Below are 17,854 nucleotides of genomic sequence, written 5' to 3'. Positions count from 1 at the left end.
TCACCACTACATAAGTTGAACCAACAGCTCTTCTGACAGTACTTCATTCCTTTCCTGTGGTATCTCACACATAAAATTCTCCCGCAGTAATTCTTTTTTAAAAAAATTTTCCCATGTAGTTTTTTTTTAAAGGTATGCTTTTTTTTTTTTTTTTTTTGGTGAGGAAGATTGGCCCTGAGTTAACATCTGCTGCCAATCTTCCTCTTTTTTTTTTTTTTCTCCCCAAAGTCCCAGTACATAGTTGTATATCCTAGTTGTAGGTCCTTCTAGTTCTTCTACGTGGGACGCCACCACAGCGCGGCCTGATGAGTGGCATGTAGGTCCGGGCCCAGGATCTGAACTGGCGAACCCTAGGCCACCAAAGTGGAGCATGTGAACTTAACCACTCGGCCACGAGGCTGGCCCCTCCTGTGTTAATTCTATCATAGCATGTTGATATAGGTCTGAATAGCAAAGGGATTTGGATCTGAAAGTCCGAGACATCTATGCAAATCATCATTGCTTCCTTAGCCTCAGAGATTTTGGGAAGTAAATGAAAAACGCCTGGCTTTGGTTCCTCAGGTGTTAAACAGAGTTACCCTATGACCCAGAAATTCCACTCTTAGGTGTCTGCCCCAAAGAAATGAAAACCTAAGTCCACACGAAACCTTGTATGTGAATGTTCACAGCAGCATTATTCATAACGGCTGAAAGATGGAAACAGCCCTAGTGTCCTTCAACTGATGCACAGACAAACAAAATGTGGTGTACTCTCACAATGGAATATTATTCAGCCACAAAAGAGAACGAATTACTGAAACATGAACATGGATGAACCTCAAAAACATTACACAAAGCGAAAGAAACCAGTCACAGAAGACCACATATTGTATGACCGTGTTTATATGAAATGTCCAGAATAGGCAAATCTATAGAGACAGAAAGTAGATTACTGGTTGTCCGGTGCTGCAAGGGAGAGGGGATGTGGAGTTACTGCCCAAGCGTATGTGGTTTCTTTTTGAGGCAATGAAATGTTCTAAAAGTGGATACTGGTGATGGTTGCACAACTCTGAATACATTACAAGTCAATGAATTGTATAGTTTAAATGCATGAACTTTCTGGTATGTGAATTACATCTCATAAAGTCACTTAAAACACAAAACATAAACTCCCGGCCTTACAGAAGACAAACCATAAGCATAGTCAGCTTTCAGTCCACATGTGAGGTAGCCACACCTGTCTTGCCATTGTTTAAAGGAAGGAATGAATGAGTCCTTAGAGTGGAAAGGAGAGTAAGGGGAGTTGCAGCCTGCAAGAAAAAGGCACTCTCTCCTCTCCCAGAGAATAGAGCAAGATGTTGGTGCCCAGGTCTGCTGGTGTGACGTTAGTGCCCATGAGAACACTATAGGGATATAGAATGGATCTTTCTAAATTGGTGTGACCTCTGTGAGACTGAGCCATAAGTAAAGGTAAGATGGGAGCTCACCTTTCATCCTAAGAGTAGCTTGTAGGCAAAAGCTGTAAGGATATTAATCATCCCTAAGTTTTCCAGGCAGTCTCAAAGAGCAAAGAGAAATCAACCCCAGCCATGCAGGCCAACAGCACCTATTGCCACCATGTAGGATGATTACGCTTTGTGCTTAAGACCCAGAGAACATCTTCAGTGGGTCCAAGTTTATCTCCCCTTCACGCAAGGCTGCTTTGAATATCTGAGATTGAATACCCTGCTTATTTTCATTACTATCAGTGCTACCCACCAAAGTAAGTAACAGACCATATTTGCCGCAGCAGACTGACTGTGATGAAATTCGGTGAAATTTCAGGGCTCAAATATGCAAAAGAAATGATACTAGAGCAAGAAAGTCAGCTGCCCTTTAAGGGCCAACCAGAACAGAAGGTGACAGACAAGGCTTGCCTGGAGGAGCACCCCGTGAGGCAGGGTGGTGTCTGGTGGCTTACGCTGTCCCGCAGGAGCCAGTGCGGGGCTGCGCACAGCGGACACTTACAGAAAGAGGTCGTGAATGAGACTTGGTGAACGGCCAAAAGGTTCATTTAGTTAATTAAATCAGCCGGGAAATAAATACGGTCATGTGTTGCTTAATGACGGGGATGCGTTCTGAGAAACGCGTTGTTAGGTGATTTTGTCGTTGTGCGAACATCACAGAGTGTAGTTACACAAACCTAGATAGTGTAGCCTATTACACACCTAGGCTCTATGACATAGCCTATTGCTCCTAGGCTACAAACCCGTACTGAATACTGTAGGCAACTGGAACACAATGGTAAGTACTGGTGTATCTAAACATATCTAAACATAGACCAGGTACAGTAAAAACACGGTAGGAAAGCTAAAAAACGGTACACTTGTATAAGACTCTTACCATGAACGGAGCCTACAGGACCGGAAGTTGCTCTGGGTGAGTCAGTGAGTGAGTGGTGACTGAATGTGGAGGCTTAGGACATTACTGGACAGTAGTGTACACTTTATAAGCACTGTATGCTTAGGTTACACTAAATTTATAAAAAGATATTTTTCTTTCTTTAATAATAATTTAACCTTAGCTTACCGTAACTTTCTTACTTTGTAGACTTTTTGATTCTTTTAAATTTTTTGACTCTTTCGTAATAACACAGCTTAAGACACAAACACAACGTGCAGCTGTACAAAAATATTTTCTTTCCTTATGTCCTTATTCTATAAGCATTTTTCTATCTTTAAAATTGAGTTTCTTTTACTTTTTAAACTTTCTTGTTAAAAAAAGTTGACCTACATGGCGCTGGTCCCGTGGCCGAGTGGTTGGGTTCTCGCGCTCTGCTGCAGGCGGTCCAGTGTTTTGTTGGTTCGAATCCTGGGCGCGGACATGGCACTGCTCATCAAACCACGCTGAGGCGGCGTCCCACATGCCACAACCAGAAGGACCCACAACAAAGAATATACAACTATGTAGTGGGGGGCTTTGGAGAGAAAAAGAAAAAAATAAAATCTTTAAAAAAAAAAAGTTGACCTACATATGGTTGGGATCATCAATATCACTGTCTTTCACCCCCACATCTCGTCCCGTTGGAAGGTCTTCGGAGTCCATAACACTCATGGAGCTGCCATCTTCTACGAAAACAAGGCCTTCTTCCGGAACACCTCTTGAAGGACCTACTTGGGGCTCTTCTTGAGGAAGTGTCACTCTTTCCAGAAATATGTCCATGGTCGTTTGCTTGGTTTTTTTCTTTTTTTCATCAGAGGTTTGCTTGTAAGCAGATAATGCACCATGAACATTCCTCTCTATTAATGAAAACCCGTCAGTGTTGGGGTCCATGTTTTCAAACTTTTTAAGGAGCTTGTTGAGGTCTGAAAGCCTTCTGTTAAAGCCCTCACTACGAATTTTCTTGGTGGTTCTGCTTCTTTTTCTTCTCCTGCTGTTTCCTTTTCTCTTGCCTCTTCTTTAGCTATGTGTTCCCGTTCCAGTTCCAACAGCCCCTCATTAGCCAGTTCCTCAGAAAGCTCCTCTAGGAGCTCCTAGATGTCATCCTCATCCGCACCCAGGTTAAAGCTGCTTACAATCTCAACCACAGCCTTGTGGATTTTTGCAATATTCTCATCCTTGGCAAATCCTTTGAAGTCATGGATGAACCCCTTGAGTGTCTTCTTCCAGGGGCCACTCATATATCCACTCCTTGGTGACATCACCCAAGCCCAAGCAAGGTTCTTGATGCAGCCATAGGTACTGTAATCCTTCCAGAATTGCATCAGTGTCTTCTCAAGGCAGCAAAGCCTGGGCAAAGGTCCTCCTCAGGTAGCAGGCTTTAAAAGCTGCTATAATTCCTTGATTCATTGGTCGATCAAAGAGGTGGTGTTTGGAGGGAGAAACACTGCTTTGATATTGGGATGAAGATCGCCAATAAAAAGAGGATGTCTGGAGCCTTATGAACAATAAGCAAATCTTGAAAGGTATGTTATTCTCCAAACAGTACTTCTCCATTTCACTGGCACAGCAATTCAGCAGGGCATCTTGGAAGAGGAGCTGGGTCATCAGTGACTTCTTATTGTTCTTGCAATACACAGGCAGTATGTGCTCACTGATAAGCTTGAAGGCGCTGGGGTTCTCACTGTGCCAGATCACAAAGGGTTTCAATTTGTAGCCTGCAACATTGTCCCCAAGCAAGACTGTTATCCTGTCCTCAAAAACCTTGAAACCTGGCATTGACTTGGCCTCCTTTTGGATGAAGGTCCTTTCAGGCATCCGTTTCTAGAACAGAGAATTTTCACCGATATTCCAAAAATCCTTCAGCTGCCTTCACATCAGCACTTGCAGACTCCCCACTCACTTTCACATTATGCAGTGAATAACAATCCTTGAATTGTTTAGACCACCCAGAGCTGGCAGTAAATTCAACACTGTAGTCAGGTCCAGCCTTTTCATTCAACATTGCAAACAAACTTTTTGCTTTGGCCATGATCGTCATGGTGCTGAGAGGGATACACTTCTGTGTCTGGTCTTCAGTCCAGGTCATTAGAAGCTTCTCCATGTCTGACACAGGCCCTTCTCGAATTTTTCTTAGTCTTATTTGCCTTCCATGAAGCAGATCCTTTAACAGCTTCCATCACTTTGTTCTTGTTCTTTAAGATCGTAGCTATGGCGAAATGGGGCATGCCGGACTGGCAAGCAATAACCATCACTGACTTTCCACCTTCACAGTCCTTAATCACTTTTAATTTTGTTTCCAGGTCAATCACTCAACATGGTCTCTTACTGGAGACATTAGCAGTGGATTTTGTATACTTAGGGGCCATGGTGAACAAAATAACGAGATTAAGTCAAGCACAAGAGAAAATGATGCAATCAAGATACACGGGTAAACACAAGAGGTATGAGGCTGCCGACGTAACACAGCATACTGTTTTACAGTAAACTTTTTTTATATAAGTAGAAAGAGTGAGCTAATTTGAAGTAGGAAAGCTCAGTAACTTAACTATACCTCTCTTCTAGGAATGTATGTTGGTTAGAGATAGACTCTTCCAGACTCTTTCTACTATAACTTTCCCCATGCCATTAAAATAAAATCCAAAAGATGTTGGGAAAAACAAAACAAAACAAAATCAGGGATAAGGGATTTCCTGAAACTGGTTTGATCCTCTTTATTCCTTTTATCTTCAGTTATGAAGTAGACCCTTAGCTTCTCATAGCACTCTTATAACATGGAACTTGGAATACTGAGCATCGAAAGAGGCTAGATAGCATATCAACTTTAACTCGAGCAAGGACTCGAGAGCTAAAGAGCTGGTTTGCCTTTATGGGCTATGCAACCCTGGGCAAACTGCTTAACCTCAGTTTCCCCATCTGTAAAATGGAGATAATAGTTCCCAGTGTGGTGAGGATTAATTGTTTCTAGAACCCTGCCTGGTACATGATAATCTTGGAGCTATCATCATCATCATTGCCATCACCATCATCATCATCATCACCATCACCACTGCCTTTGTCCTGGCTCTGGTTTTCTTTTTGTCCAGAGTCACTTTCTTGCTGGCCACCCTCCTTCTATCAAGTGGTTCCAGTTCTTCCAGCCCATCAGAATCACCTAGAAAACTTAAAAATAAAACAAAAACAAGGAACCAGAGATAGGATCAGCTGGCCAAAGGTGGGTGATTCTAATGGACAGGAGGGTTGAGAACACGGGTGAGACTCTGCCACTTAGACCTGAATAAAGTGAGTGAGATGCCCCTCCTTGCTTGCTGCAGCCGTGTCTGCTCTTCGTGTCATCAGTGGCTGCATGTCATGACTCTGCCTTGAAGACCCAAGTCTTTGTGTTAGGTCACCAAGCCCTTCCACAGTCAGTTCCATTCCGGCTCATTCTTACTTCCTTTGATGAAACTGCCCATTCCTTCTGTTTTAGCTTCAATCAGAAATGAAATAGGGAATATATGCTCTTGGAGACTCCATTTTGTGATTGGGAATCCAGCTCAGAGCTCAATTTCCTGGAAGGAGATCTACGGCCAGGAGCAGGTAGCAGCCCACCTTGACTCCATCGATGGCAGTCTCCTTCCTCACCTATGTCAGCGGGAGGACAATGTTTTTTGAACAAAAGAATTTTCTGAAAAGTTAAAATTCATAACTTAAATTGCCAAAAGTTAAAGTTGACAGCTTCTCTTTGTTTTCGATAGCCATCTTTCCAGTGTCATCCAGCCTTTTCTGCCTTAGTAAAAGGAGTAGGTTGGCTAGAACATAGACAGCTCAGGATTGTGCTTCTGCTGTACATCAGTGAAGCTCTCAACCACTAATAATGTTTTTAGTTGTTCTTTCTTTTCTGCCTTGCTATCAATCATTGCTTTTTCATAATTTACCTGGGAAAACAGATAACCAAGCTTGTTAAGATGGTAATTTCAACATGTTGTATAAATAAGTTCAGGGTAAAATCAGATTAAGCCTAATAAAGTACATAGGCTTTTTTTTTTTTTTTAGAGATTGGCACCTGAGCTAACATCTGTTGCCAATCTTCTTTTTCTTCTTCTTCTTCTTCTTCTTGTCCCCAAAGCCCCCCAGTACATAGTTGTATATTCTAGTTGTAGGTCCTTCTGGTTGTGGCATGTGGGACGCCACCTCAGCACAGCTTGATGAGCAGTGCCATGTCTGCGCCCAGGACCTGGGCTGCTGAAGTGGAGAGTGCGAACTCAACCACTTGGCCACAGGGCAGGCCCCCTACATAGGCTTTTGATAATAATTTTTCTCACTTTATACTTCAGATTTGGGGTTTTGTTCCACATGGTTGAATGTGTCCCCAACTAGATATTTTACCATCCCTTAAATGGGATATGTTCTAGCCGACTTGTTGGATTAATCTAAATTAGATAACAAATTCCCTGTGGTCAGAGGGTAACTTTTCTCCACTTTCAACAGGCCCCATACATGTCTATTGACTGCCCTGTGTCTCGTGAATATTCTAATATGAATTGTTCTGGAATAGATGGTAGTATTTCTTATGCGCAGACCCTCTAGCACCTTAATGTCTTGACAGCACTATTTCCAATTTCAAATGACTACTAAGAAATGCTGAGTCAAGTGGCACTTCATATTCATGCTTAATAACATGGTTTTAAAGAGCAAGGACACACACACACACACACAAATGAAAGAGGCCCACCCTTCTTCCTTATTATTCTCTAACATATCAAAAAAATCTTGATTTGCTTCCGTGGGTGAAGTCCACAGTGCAGATTTTTCTGCTCCAATGACTTATCATAAAGGAAAAAGAAGCGTTTTATTGGGGTAGTTGGCACTGAGTTTTCCTTTTCCATTTCTTACAACAGGCTCTATCCAAGCTTCTTATTCCATGCAAGAGGTTTCTTCAATCCCCCTGGAGAGTGTGAGACCCTGAAAGTGATGGGTACCATTATGACAGCTTGTTAGGAGATGAACTGGCAAATTTCACACACCTGACTGTTTTGTTCAGATTTCAGATAAGATAATCCCAAAGAAAGAAGCCTTTATGAGAACAAGAGGATAACCTGATAAAAGAGTGGTAAAATAAAGGATATCAGCAAGCAGTAAGAGGTAAAGCAATTCCTTATCCAAGAGACAGTCAAGGTAAGGGGAGAGGAAGAGAGCGCAGAAAGAACAGAACAAGTGCTGGGCTAATCCAGAGTAGAGATTATTCCAGCAGAAGGGAGAGAAGGCCCAAAAAGGTGGGTGACCAGGGACAAAAAGAAAGACCCAAGCAACCCTCCATCAATTATACCATGAGAAGCAGAGGGGCAGAGAAGAAAAGTTAGTCCAGGCAGGCATATTTCACGGATGACTCATGCCCTGCCTGCCGTCCCATGCCCCAGACTCACCATTTGGAGAGGGTGGGAAGAGGGAAATTCAGTGGAAAGGCAGGACTATAAATCTACACTCCTTTCCCACAAAGAGTCACTGAGAGGTCATCCCGTCAGTTTTCTTCTCAAAAATTTCCACAGAAATATTCCCTTCAGCAGAGGAAACTAATTCTGAAGGTTCTGGAGCTATGGCCTAAAGCCATCCAAACAACCAAGTGTGAAAAGTCTGCTGTTCTGTCTTAAAAGTTCATGCAAATTTGGCCCGTTATATCGTAGCATATCCACATTTGTTTTATTAGAAAAAATTCTTTTCTCTGGGATCTTTCAGCAAAACTGGTGCTTGAGTGAGCTGGGCCCATTTTATCCCGCAGCTCTGCACGCTCGTTGGCATACCACCAAAATGGCCCTAGGATGTGGCAGTTGAAGAAGTTCGTGTCTACCCTGCACCCTTCCTTGACCAGGTCAGGAAACGAGGACACAGAATGGGCCAGGTCACTTCTCTGTGTCAGGGACAGCACAGACCAAGAGACAGTCCCTGGTCTCAAGGAGCTCAAGGTCCCACGGAGAGTAAGCAGGTGGTCATGGTTGGGGCCCAAACCCAGGTTTTGCGACTCAGGCATGCTCCTCTTTAGGTCATGCTGCTTTGCATGGTCCCTAAAAGGCCCCCAGTCTCCACCACCCAGCAGAGAGTATCTAGAGAAGGAGGCTGGGCTGTCTCCAGAGTCTCGTTAATGAAACGTTCCTGCAGCCTTTGACAAGGGGAGGACACCTTAGCTGCCGCAAGAAGCAAGATTGTGTCAAGTGGTACAAATGTTATTAGGAAATTGCCGCTCAAGGCCAGCCCAGCACCCACAGGCCACAGCTAGATCCCAGCCTTGGAAAGCATATTCCAGAAAGGTACATCTTCTCTGGGGAGTAAAGCCTATTTAAGACCAAACTACCTTAAAGGCAAATCATAGTTCAGCCTTTTGAGAAGGCAGAAAGAGTGGGAGAAGAGGGGAAGGAAGTCTCAGTCGGGCTAAAATTGAAACCAACATAAATAATTAAAATAATCAGGCGCACATCAAGTATTTCTATGGTCCTCTCTCTCCATTTCCACTACTTAAACTTTAACCCTATTAATCTTCTAGAAATGGAAGCCAAATGAGAATTTTAATGACACCATGAAACCTTCATTATATCATTTGGTCTTAAGTAACTTAAATTTCCCCAGGATCCAGGAGGTTAAGATGTAGAATTTCTGCCCATTTTGAAGCTAAGAAAAGTCCTTTCACCCTAAAAGAAGATCCAGGGAAATTGTGGGGAAGAACATATCGTACAGGTATACACGATGCTTTTATAATTCTTTACGGAGCAAAGTCACAGGCTTTGCTCCACAAACAGGTATTCCTAGCTCTGTGACTTTAGGAAAGTTAGTTAACTGATCTGTGCCTCAGTTTTAAATCAGACTCGAGAAAATAATTCATAACCCACAGGGCTGGAGTAGGATTGAAATGAGACATGACATGCAGAGCACACAACACAGTGGTAGCTGCTGAATAAAGGATGTTGATTATTATTCAAGTGCATAATTGACTACATTACGAAGCATAAGATAAATGATCCTTTGGGAAGAATATTATAGAAAAGGTTTTTTCTGTACTGACTATTCCAGAGTCTAAGAGGCCCTCTGTTCACCCAGTTACCAAATCCTGTGGCTCTGCCTCCTACAGTTCTCAAACCTGGTCCCTACTCTGCATCCTCCTCCAGAGGCCTGGCCAGGGCCCTCCGCCTCTGTACCCTGGACAATGGCACCAGCCTGGCTGGGGTCTCCCTGCCTCCTGCACAAGTCCCAGGAATGCTGTAACCCCACCTCGCTGTCCGCTGTCTGCACCCCTTCACCACCTGGCCGCATTCCTCTCATCGCTTCCTGACTCACATGCCTCCCTCCAGCTTTAGCTGTCTCACCTCCCAGACCTAACTCAGGGGTTATACCTTCTCTAGGACACATTTCTGAGACCCCAGACCAGACCAGGCAGGGATGTTTAGTGGTGCCCCTTTCTGTGTCCCAACAGAGCTTTGCACACTCCTCTTCCTCCCACTGAGTTAAAATGATCGATTTAGATTTCTGTCCTGTCCTCCAGGCAGACCCGGCCTCACTCATCTCTGTACCCTGAGTGCTTGGCCAACCGAGGCTGGACACAAGGATTCCGTAAGAAAAATGCTGTAAGAGGATTCTGGATTTGCTTGGGAAGTTGGAATCACAGACTGGCTCCACTCACGCCGATCTTTCAGGTCCTGGAAGGGAGATGGGAGAAGAGCGGCAGACAGAAGGAAGGGGCAAGATAGTGATTGAGCACGTAGTGTATACCAGGCATTGCGCTGGGGAGCCGGGTCCTTACCTAAACGAGGGGCAGGGTCAGCAGGTCCGAGGACAAGCAGTAAAAGTGGCCCTCTAGTCTAAGTGAGAAGTGCTGGTGACAGAAAGGGAGGGAGAGGCTTGAAATACCCTCATTGACTGGGTGTGGGTGCTGAGACGCAAGGAGAGGCTAGTGAGACTGGAGTGTGGAGCGCATGGGTGAAGGAACCTAGGAAACTGGGAATAAATCAGCAAATCCCAGCAGAGGCAGGTGAAGTTAGCTATGCTGAAAGGCTCTCGCAATTCTTTCTTTAGATACGTTAATCCATCCCACCAGAGGGGGTTGTTCCTCCAAGACTTTCAGCCAGCTGGGCTCAGCCAGGCTGCAAGGTAGCGGGGGTCTACCTAACAGAGTTGTGTGTAGTGGGCGGGGCTATCACACCACCAGCCCCGCCCCAGCTGACCCTTGGCAACTTCGGGTTACAAGGTGATTCTCCATCAGGTTTGCTGGGAGAAGAGAAGGCAATAATATTTCAATACTTTCTGCTCTTCACTTACAATTTTTCAATTCCCGTCTATTCATTAATTTAAATGAATGACAAGCCCCTTGGGTCTGGTCCCATCTTTGTACACTGGTGAGTGCAAGTTAGTCCTGAGAGATGGGTTTGCTTGGCTCAGGGAGTCGACTCGCTGGATTTCTGAGCGTCAGTTGTAGGAATTTCCTAATGCAGTGGTTCTCAACTGCAGGTGACTTTGCCCCTCCAGGGGACAGTTGGCAACGTCCGGAACATTTTTGGCTGTCATAGCTGGGGTGGGAGGGACTACTACTGGTATCTTGAGGGTGGAGACCAGGCATGCTGCTAAACATCCTACAGTGCACAGGGCTGCCCCCACGACAAAGAAAATATTTGGGCCAAAATGTCAACAGAGATTGAGAACTTGCCCTAAAGGAAGGTCAACCTGGGATGACCTGGCTGGGAGGTCATCAGATTAGCAAATCTGACCCCTGACTCCCATACCAATTCCACGCCAGGTGCTCTGCTCTGTGCTAGAAACAGTGCAATTAGAAACACCCTACCATCAATAAGTGCCCAGTGCATCATGGGGATAGAGGTATAAAGAGAATTATCAGAGAAGGTGATAACACCCAGAAAGAGTGAGCGTTTCTGAAGGATGAATGGGATGGAGGAAGAATGTCAGGAAAACAGAGGCCAGAGGTTCGGGAGATAGGCACAAGGGTTATGCACTTTTGGGGAGGGAAGCTTTGAATCTACCCTTCCCCATAGCAGAGGGAGAGGAAGGAGGGATGAGCCAGAATTACTTACACCGGGCCCCAGTGGGAAGTTTCCGATGATTGCATTGATTGTGTGCTGATAGCTGAAGCATCCTGGGAAGAAGTACTTCGTAGGGACAGACTCTTTAAAATTTCATCAGCCTGGGTTAACCTCTGCCCACAGAGGTGATGGCTCACGAGGGAGCCGATGGAGATGGGAACAAGACCAAATCTGACTCTCCGGTCAATTCATTTCTCCCATTCTCGTTTCAGAGTTTGTCTAAGATAAGAACTGGCAGCGTCTTTTCAGATAATACTCTGCCTTTAAACTCAGTGATAGATTTGTTGACAATCAACAACAGAAAAGAAAGCCTCTGACTCTATCCACCCACAGCCTTGGGAACCATTAAGAGCAAACACCCCAGGTATCCTTAAGAGCAACTTCTCAGCAAAGTTCAATCTTCGGTGAAAAATTGGTCTTGAGAACAGTTCACATTTAATTTGATGTATGGACTGCACTCACTCAGATATTTTAATCACAGGGACTTTGCCTTCCCCCACCATATCACCTCTCTGGCTGAACCACGAGAAATCAACACAGCCCTAAAAACGATAGTAGCTTATCTTATCAGTACTGTTATTAGCTGTGCCCTCAAGTTCTAAAATGCTACTTTCTCTTGCAGTGTTTCTGCAGCAACTAAAAACCAGGATGAAGGGCATGCAAGTGGAAGGCCTACGTGGTAGAGATCTGTGCATTATTTCAGAAGTATTTACTGCACGCCTGCTACATATAAGGCACTGTACTGGCCCTGGGCATAGATGGATGAATGCAACACCAACGAGATGGGAGTGCACAGGGGTTCAGAGGTAGGGCTCTGGGAGGCAATAGTCTTGGTTCAAATCTCAACTCTCCTACTTATTGTGATACTAGGTGACTAACTTCCTCTCTCTTTACTTTCTTTATCTGCAAAATGGAAAGTGATAATAGTTTTTACCTGCTTGGTTTGTTATGAGGATAAAGTGAATTAATAAATGTGAAGTCTGTAACAGATTGGCACATAGGAAGGCCTCAGTCAAGGTGGACTGTTATCATTCCCATTTATCCTACGGGTTGGCTGGTTACCTCAGCATCTCTGGTGGTTTCTACTGGTTACCTGTCCTTGCCCAGACTGAGGAATAATTTCCTGCATGAATTTTAGTGTCCAGCTTCAAATTACCATGAAGTCCAAAATGTGCCTCCTCTCTTGCAAGATCCTACATAGAAATGACCATGAAATAGCTATTATGTAACTCAAGTATGGAGGGTGGGGATCTGTGCCGACCAGATTTATCTGGAACAGCTTCATGGGGATGGGAGAAACTCATCTCATCTGAGATAAAATAACAAAGAAGAATAAGGGGCACTTGATAAATGTTTTCTCTGAAGGCCAGACAAGGAGAGGTGGGTGGTGTTCCATACGAGCTTTGTTATGTTGCCCATATAATCTCCGTGCTGAAGGTAGAAATTAAGTGGGGGCAAAAGAGTTGTACTAAAAGGAGCTTCATGACATCAGGAAATCCAAACAGGAAGTATTACGACAAAGTTTTCACATTCGTTATTTTGGGCGTTCAGAGTTCATGTATTGAAACCTGCTTGGTTTTGTTGGATGGAGACATGGACTTGCAACATGTTATGGAAAATCTAGCTCTAAATGACAAGGGGATGTCCAGTGAACTCAAGGGCATATAATTTAGGAGTCTCTTTTAAAAATGCTACACTTTGAGTCCGTCTGGAAGGAGCCATAGTCTGGAAGTTTGCAAGTAGCTAACCACGAGGGAACTTTTGAGAGACTAGATTGCTCAGTTTGTACTTTTCAAAAAGATAATTACAAGTCTTCTGGATTCTGTTCCTCTATGTTTCCAAGGTCACAAATCCCACTTCTTCCCACTGAGTTAATCAGCAAATGTTTACTGACACCAGCCATAAGTTCAACCAATACAGAAGGTAGAAGAAAATTATACAATGGATAACAGTCAACCGCGAACCACTCTCTCCCTCTCTGCCCAGCAGAATCTATGTATAAAATTGTTCAATGAAAGTAGCATCTAGTGCCATCAGCCAACAAATGCCTCTATCAAAAATAACACCCCTTGGTTTGAGGGGCTGTTCCTACCTCTGTCTCCCTGCTAGTCCCTGAGCTTCTTTAGGGAACAAATAGTTTCCTATTATTGTTATATCCATAATATGTAGTGCCTGACACATGATACTCAACATCATTTGTTGAGTGGGTGAATAAATGGATGGGTGGATGGATGATGTGTGTATGTATATATAAATGAATGAATGCATGAATGGTGACAGAAAGGTGGGACTTAGGGTCAAAAGAAGAAGCAGAGTAAGCCAGATTGGAGTAACAAAAGGAAGACAAAAATGAAGACAGGCAGAAAATCTTAGTGGAGCAAGAGTGTGTCTTGAAACATAGAGAAAGGCAAGTTAGATAGATTGTTCGATAGTAATGTTCACCAAAAATTGGTCTTATTTTAAGATATTTCCTCTTATTTGGTCATTAGAAGAAAACGGAGATCAGCCAGTCACAGCATCTCCCTCAAAAACCCTTCAGATATCTGAAAACTGGAACTATTTATTGCGTATATAGCTTTGCTCACAGTTATGTCCACAGCACTTGGCACATAAACACACAATATAAATTGTTAAAAGAATACGTTCATGATTTAAACTTCCTCTTTCCCACGGCCTTAGCAGCGAGTCTCTTTGGTCCATACAGGCAGCCAGATTTCAGAGTTCCAAAGCTTGCTTTCCAAACAGATTCTGTCTTGGACAAAGCTGACTGAGTTAGAGTCGCCAGGGCTCTGGGTGATATTGGGTGATTATTAAGGCTTGATCACATATGTTTCTCTAAACATTTGGTGTCAAAAACCACTCAGAACTGTGAATGCAGCATCTTTCCACACCCCTTAGACCTTCTTTTCAGAAGACAGAGGACTGCACAAAATGTAATCAGTTTGCCAGGTGCGCATGTGAGCATCCCACAACTGAAAGCGAAGGCAATGGTAGGTATTATCTGAATGACGTTGTGAGGGCATATGGGGTTCCCTCTCCCAAATTTCTTACTTTTCAAAAGTCTTATTTAAGTCTGGTCTTTACTTCCTGAGCTTCAATTCAAAAATCATTGGATTAGGAAGGATTCCGCCTCCTATTTACATAGTCTTTCTTGCTCTGCTTTAAACAAAACTCTGTCCCTGAATCTGGATCCACTGGTTCTTTCCACCAGCACAGAGTATACTTGCTGTATGTCCACACTGAAGATGGACTTCCCCCTGCTTGAGACAAGAGCCATGGACCATCTCAGCATCCATCCCTGTTATCTGGGATATTTTACCTTCTTCCCCTTCAATTGTCTGTCTCCTCTCCTTCAACCCTCCAACATCATCATCCTCGCAATACTCTTCTCAGACTAGCTGTGTCCCGCTTTCTCATCTCCCCCTTGCCATGCCTCCTTCTCTCCAGCCATATTCATCCACACATGTTGTCACCCCTATTGGTGGATTTTAAACTCAAGAGCACAGACAACTTCTATTTTCTTCACAAACTTCACAGCACCCATTTCAAAGCCTTGCAGATAGTGAAATCCCAATACAATGGTGACTGACCCTAACCTCAGATGTTATTTCCTCTGCACCCCCTCTCTTCACCCTCCTTCACAGGACCCTGAGTTGACTTTGCATCTATAACTCCGTTGACCTTCCCCAGGTCAAGACTGTTAATTATGTTTTTAACCTCTACTCAGGGTCCTATTAATAGGATAGTATTTGGGGGATTTTTTTTTTTTTTTTTGGCTGTGCTTCCAAATGATTCTTGCTAATTTTCCTTGCTGAGAAATTCTTTGGTCTGGAAAGTCAAGAGTGCCCACATCACAGACTTTGACTTACACACTGTCCTTCTGCTTTGCAGGGTCGCGTGGTAGCTGTAGATCTTTGAGGACCATTTTCAGGCTAGAGAAACAGTAACTTAGCATGACTCTTTCCATACTCTTGGCAAACATGGAAAACCTACAATCCAGCTGTTCATGTGTACCAACACGTGCTTTTCAAAAGGAGAGTCAGACTTCTTTTAATGACATTTTTCTATGCTTTACGCCCTTTAACGAGTTCTCTTGTCTTGAACCCCATTTAGTTCTAGTTAGTTTGCGCCATGCTATTCATCCCCCTTTTTCAGACAACTTTTGTATCTGAAATACCCAAGACCTCTTGCACTTTAATAATAAGTTTTATAAGTCATAGATAATAGCATGTTTAGAGGTTCTGCAAACAGACCCTCGTTAACACCACCCTTCTTCCTGCTTCCCTGTGAAGGGGTTCCTTTGAGGTTTCTGAGTAATACTTTCGGCTTCAACAGCGGGAAGGCACTGTGAGGGCTAAGCGATCTTCACAAATCTTTAGCCAAAATTACAGATAATTTTAAGACTCGAGGGTGAGATTACTATAGATCTATCTTAGAAAGGCTAATTTGATAATTTGAAATGCCCACTAAAAGAGTGGTGTCCATTATCAAACATTTCCTCAGATGTAGTGAATAAAAGCATCAATTTGACTCCTACCTGATAATAGGTCCGTTTGGACTGTCTTTCTAAGAGAAGTGTGACTAGCTTCTAATCACATTTAACTTTGCTTATTACTAAGTAGGTGACACTTTTCTCTCATGTTTTATATTTCCCTTGAAAATCAATTCTTTTTCTCTCCATAGAGGATATTACAAAGATTTAAAATGTTCACTTAGGACTATTGACTTGTCCCTTTTGTACCTGCCCAATTACACACAGACACACACACAGACACACACACACTTTCTCCCTTATTTCACCATACTTTTTTTCCAACTGAAGATGCTTGCCTAACAGTCACCATGGGGCTAACACTTTCCCAGTTTTGAAAAAGAGAAGTTCTAGGGACCCTCACCTTAACAAGAGTGGACAGCATGGGTGATTCACGTAAGGAGGATGTGCAAAAAACTGAGAATTCTGCTGGTGGTTCCCATTTGTCACTTGCTCATACTTGTTGAACTTTAGATTTTGTGCTAAATAAGTTCGGACTAAAGCAAAGACTCTTCCTTTAAATATTTAGACTTTTAGGCGAACCTGGGCAGACAGTAATATATCTAACAGGGCTGATTCTCAGATACCCTCCAAAACTTTCTTCCAGGCTCTCACCTCTTATAAAGAAGTGAGGGCTCTCCTTCCCTTAGTTTGATCACAGCCTTATCATCACTGTCTTGAGAACTGCTCGGGTTTTTCTAAAAAAAAAAACCCACCTCCAAAACATCAAATCATTCCTTTTGTAATTCCTAGATAAGATGGAGAAATTCATAGACCGAAAATTAAGTAAATAAAGAGGTAATTACAAATGCCCGTTTCCTTGACAACTCCCCTCCCCCAGCCCTCCGGTGATAGGGAAAAACCAAAATGAATGTGAGGAGGGGTAGCCACAAAGCCATGCTGGATTTTAGCAAGCCAAGGCAATAACCAGCGCGGAAAGCAGCGGACTCGGAACGAAATACAAATAAATCAATTTATATCGGGGCTGCATTTGGTGTAGTATTTCTGTGGTTGCCATAGAAACGCCAGAGACGGAAGAACATGTTGCCTGACACAAAAGAGACCGATCTGTAACGGCCACCTTCTCCCCAGCTTCATCTATTGCAGACAAAATGCTTTAACCCAAGGGCGAGAGAAGTAGGGGGAAACGAAGCCAAGAGCAGCGGCTCGAAACCTCAACCTGGAAAGGAACGCTCACCCAGCTGAGCACAAAGAAATGGTCCTTTTGTAGCAGCAAAGCCCCCCTCTGCCATCCAGGGTTATCCCTCCACGTTCCCACTGTCGCCTCACTTCCTTCTCCTCCGCCTTCCTCTCTTCCTCTTTCTGTACCTACCCCTTCCAGAGGTTTTAATGAAATCCAGCCAAGGAGAGAATAATAGTGATAGAGGGATACGAACATCCGCCACGCCCAGAGGTGAAGTCGCCTGGAAAGAGCACGAATGGCACATACCTCCTTTCTGGCAGCCCTTGACACATGGACTTAGAAAATCAGAAACTGAAGGGGAGCAGGCTGGGGTGCAGAAATTGCCACTAGTTTATAGGAGCTGTAAGTCAGCCAACACTGGAAAGAAAAAGCGAGACTCCACCCATGGGGTGGACCCTTCGGGAAAAAAAAAAAAAAGGGGTCCTCAGCTGACGTCTCTCCCCACCCCATGTCACTTCCTTTTAAAGCTACAACTTAGCTGGTACAGGCAGGGAAGATACGAGCTGGTGTAATATGAGTCATCCTCTTCCCCTTGCAATTAGTGTAAGGAAGCGCTCCGGTCGGCTTCACGTTTGAAATCTCCGGCTGGAGAACCTGCCAGAATCAGAAACAAAGCCCGCTAGGTGGCCTTTCCTTTTCTGCCTCGGCTCCCAAACCCTGTTG

At 43.8% G+C, this 17,854-nt stretch overlaps 1 protein-coding gene across 3 annotated transcripts in view; it reads right to left on the bottom strand.

Annotated features, from left to right (window-relative positions):
• The window catches only part of AGPAT4 (1-acylglycerol-3-phosphate O-acyltransferase 4), a 124,653-nt gene extending 107,026 nt beyond the window's left edge, over nucleotides 1-17,627 (bottom strand). The window contains exon 1 of one of the 3 annotated variants that reach the window (XM_014858372.3): nucleotides 17,438-17,627. The gene's annotated coding sequence lies outside the window, so the exon portion shown is untranslated. Of the gene's footprint in view, nucleotides 1-17,320 lie in introns of all 3 variants that reach the window. The other 2 variants (XM_070480944.1, XM_044761273.2) reach the window with 2 other exon arrangements.
• Nucleotides 17,628-17,854: the final 227 nt, after the last annotated feature.

Source organism: Equus asinus, chromosome 1, assembly GCF_041296235.1.
Source record: "Equus asinus isolate D_3611 breed Donkey chromosome 1, EquAss-T2T_v2, whole genome shotgun sequence".
Classification (NCBI taxonomy): Eukaryota; Metazoa; Chordata; class Mammalia; order Perissodactyla; family Equidae; genus Equus; species Equus asinus.
The sequence above is the reverse complement of the archived record's forward strand: the minus strand, read 5'-3'. Positions and strand labels throughout refer to the sequence as shown.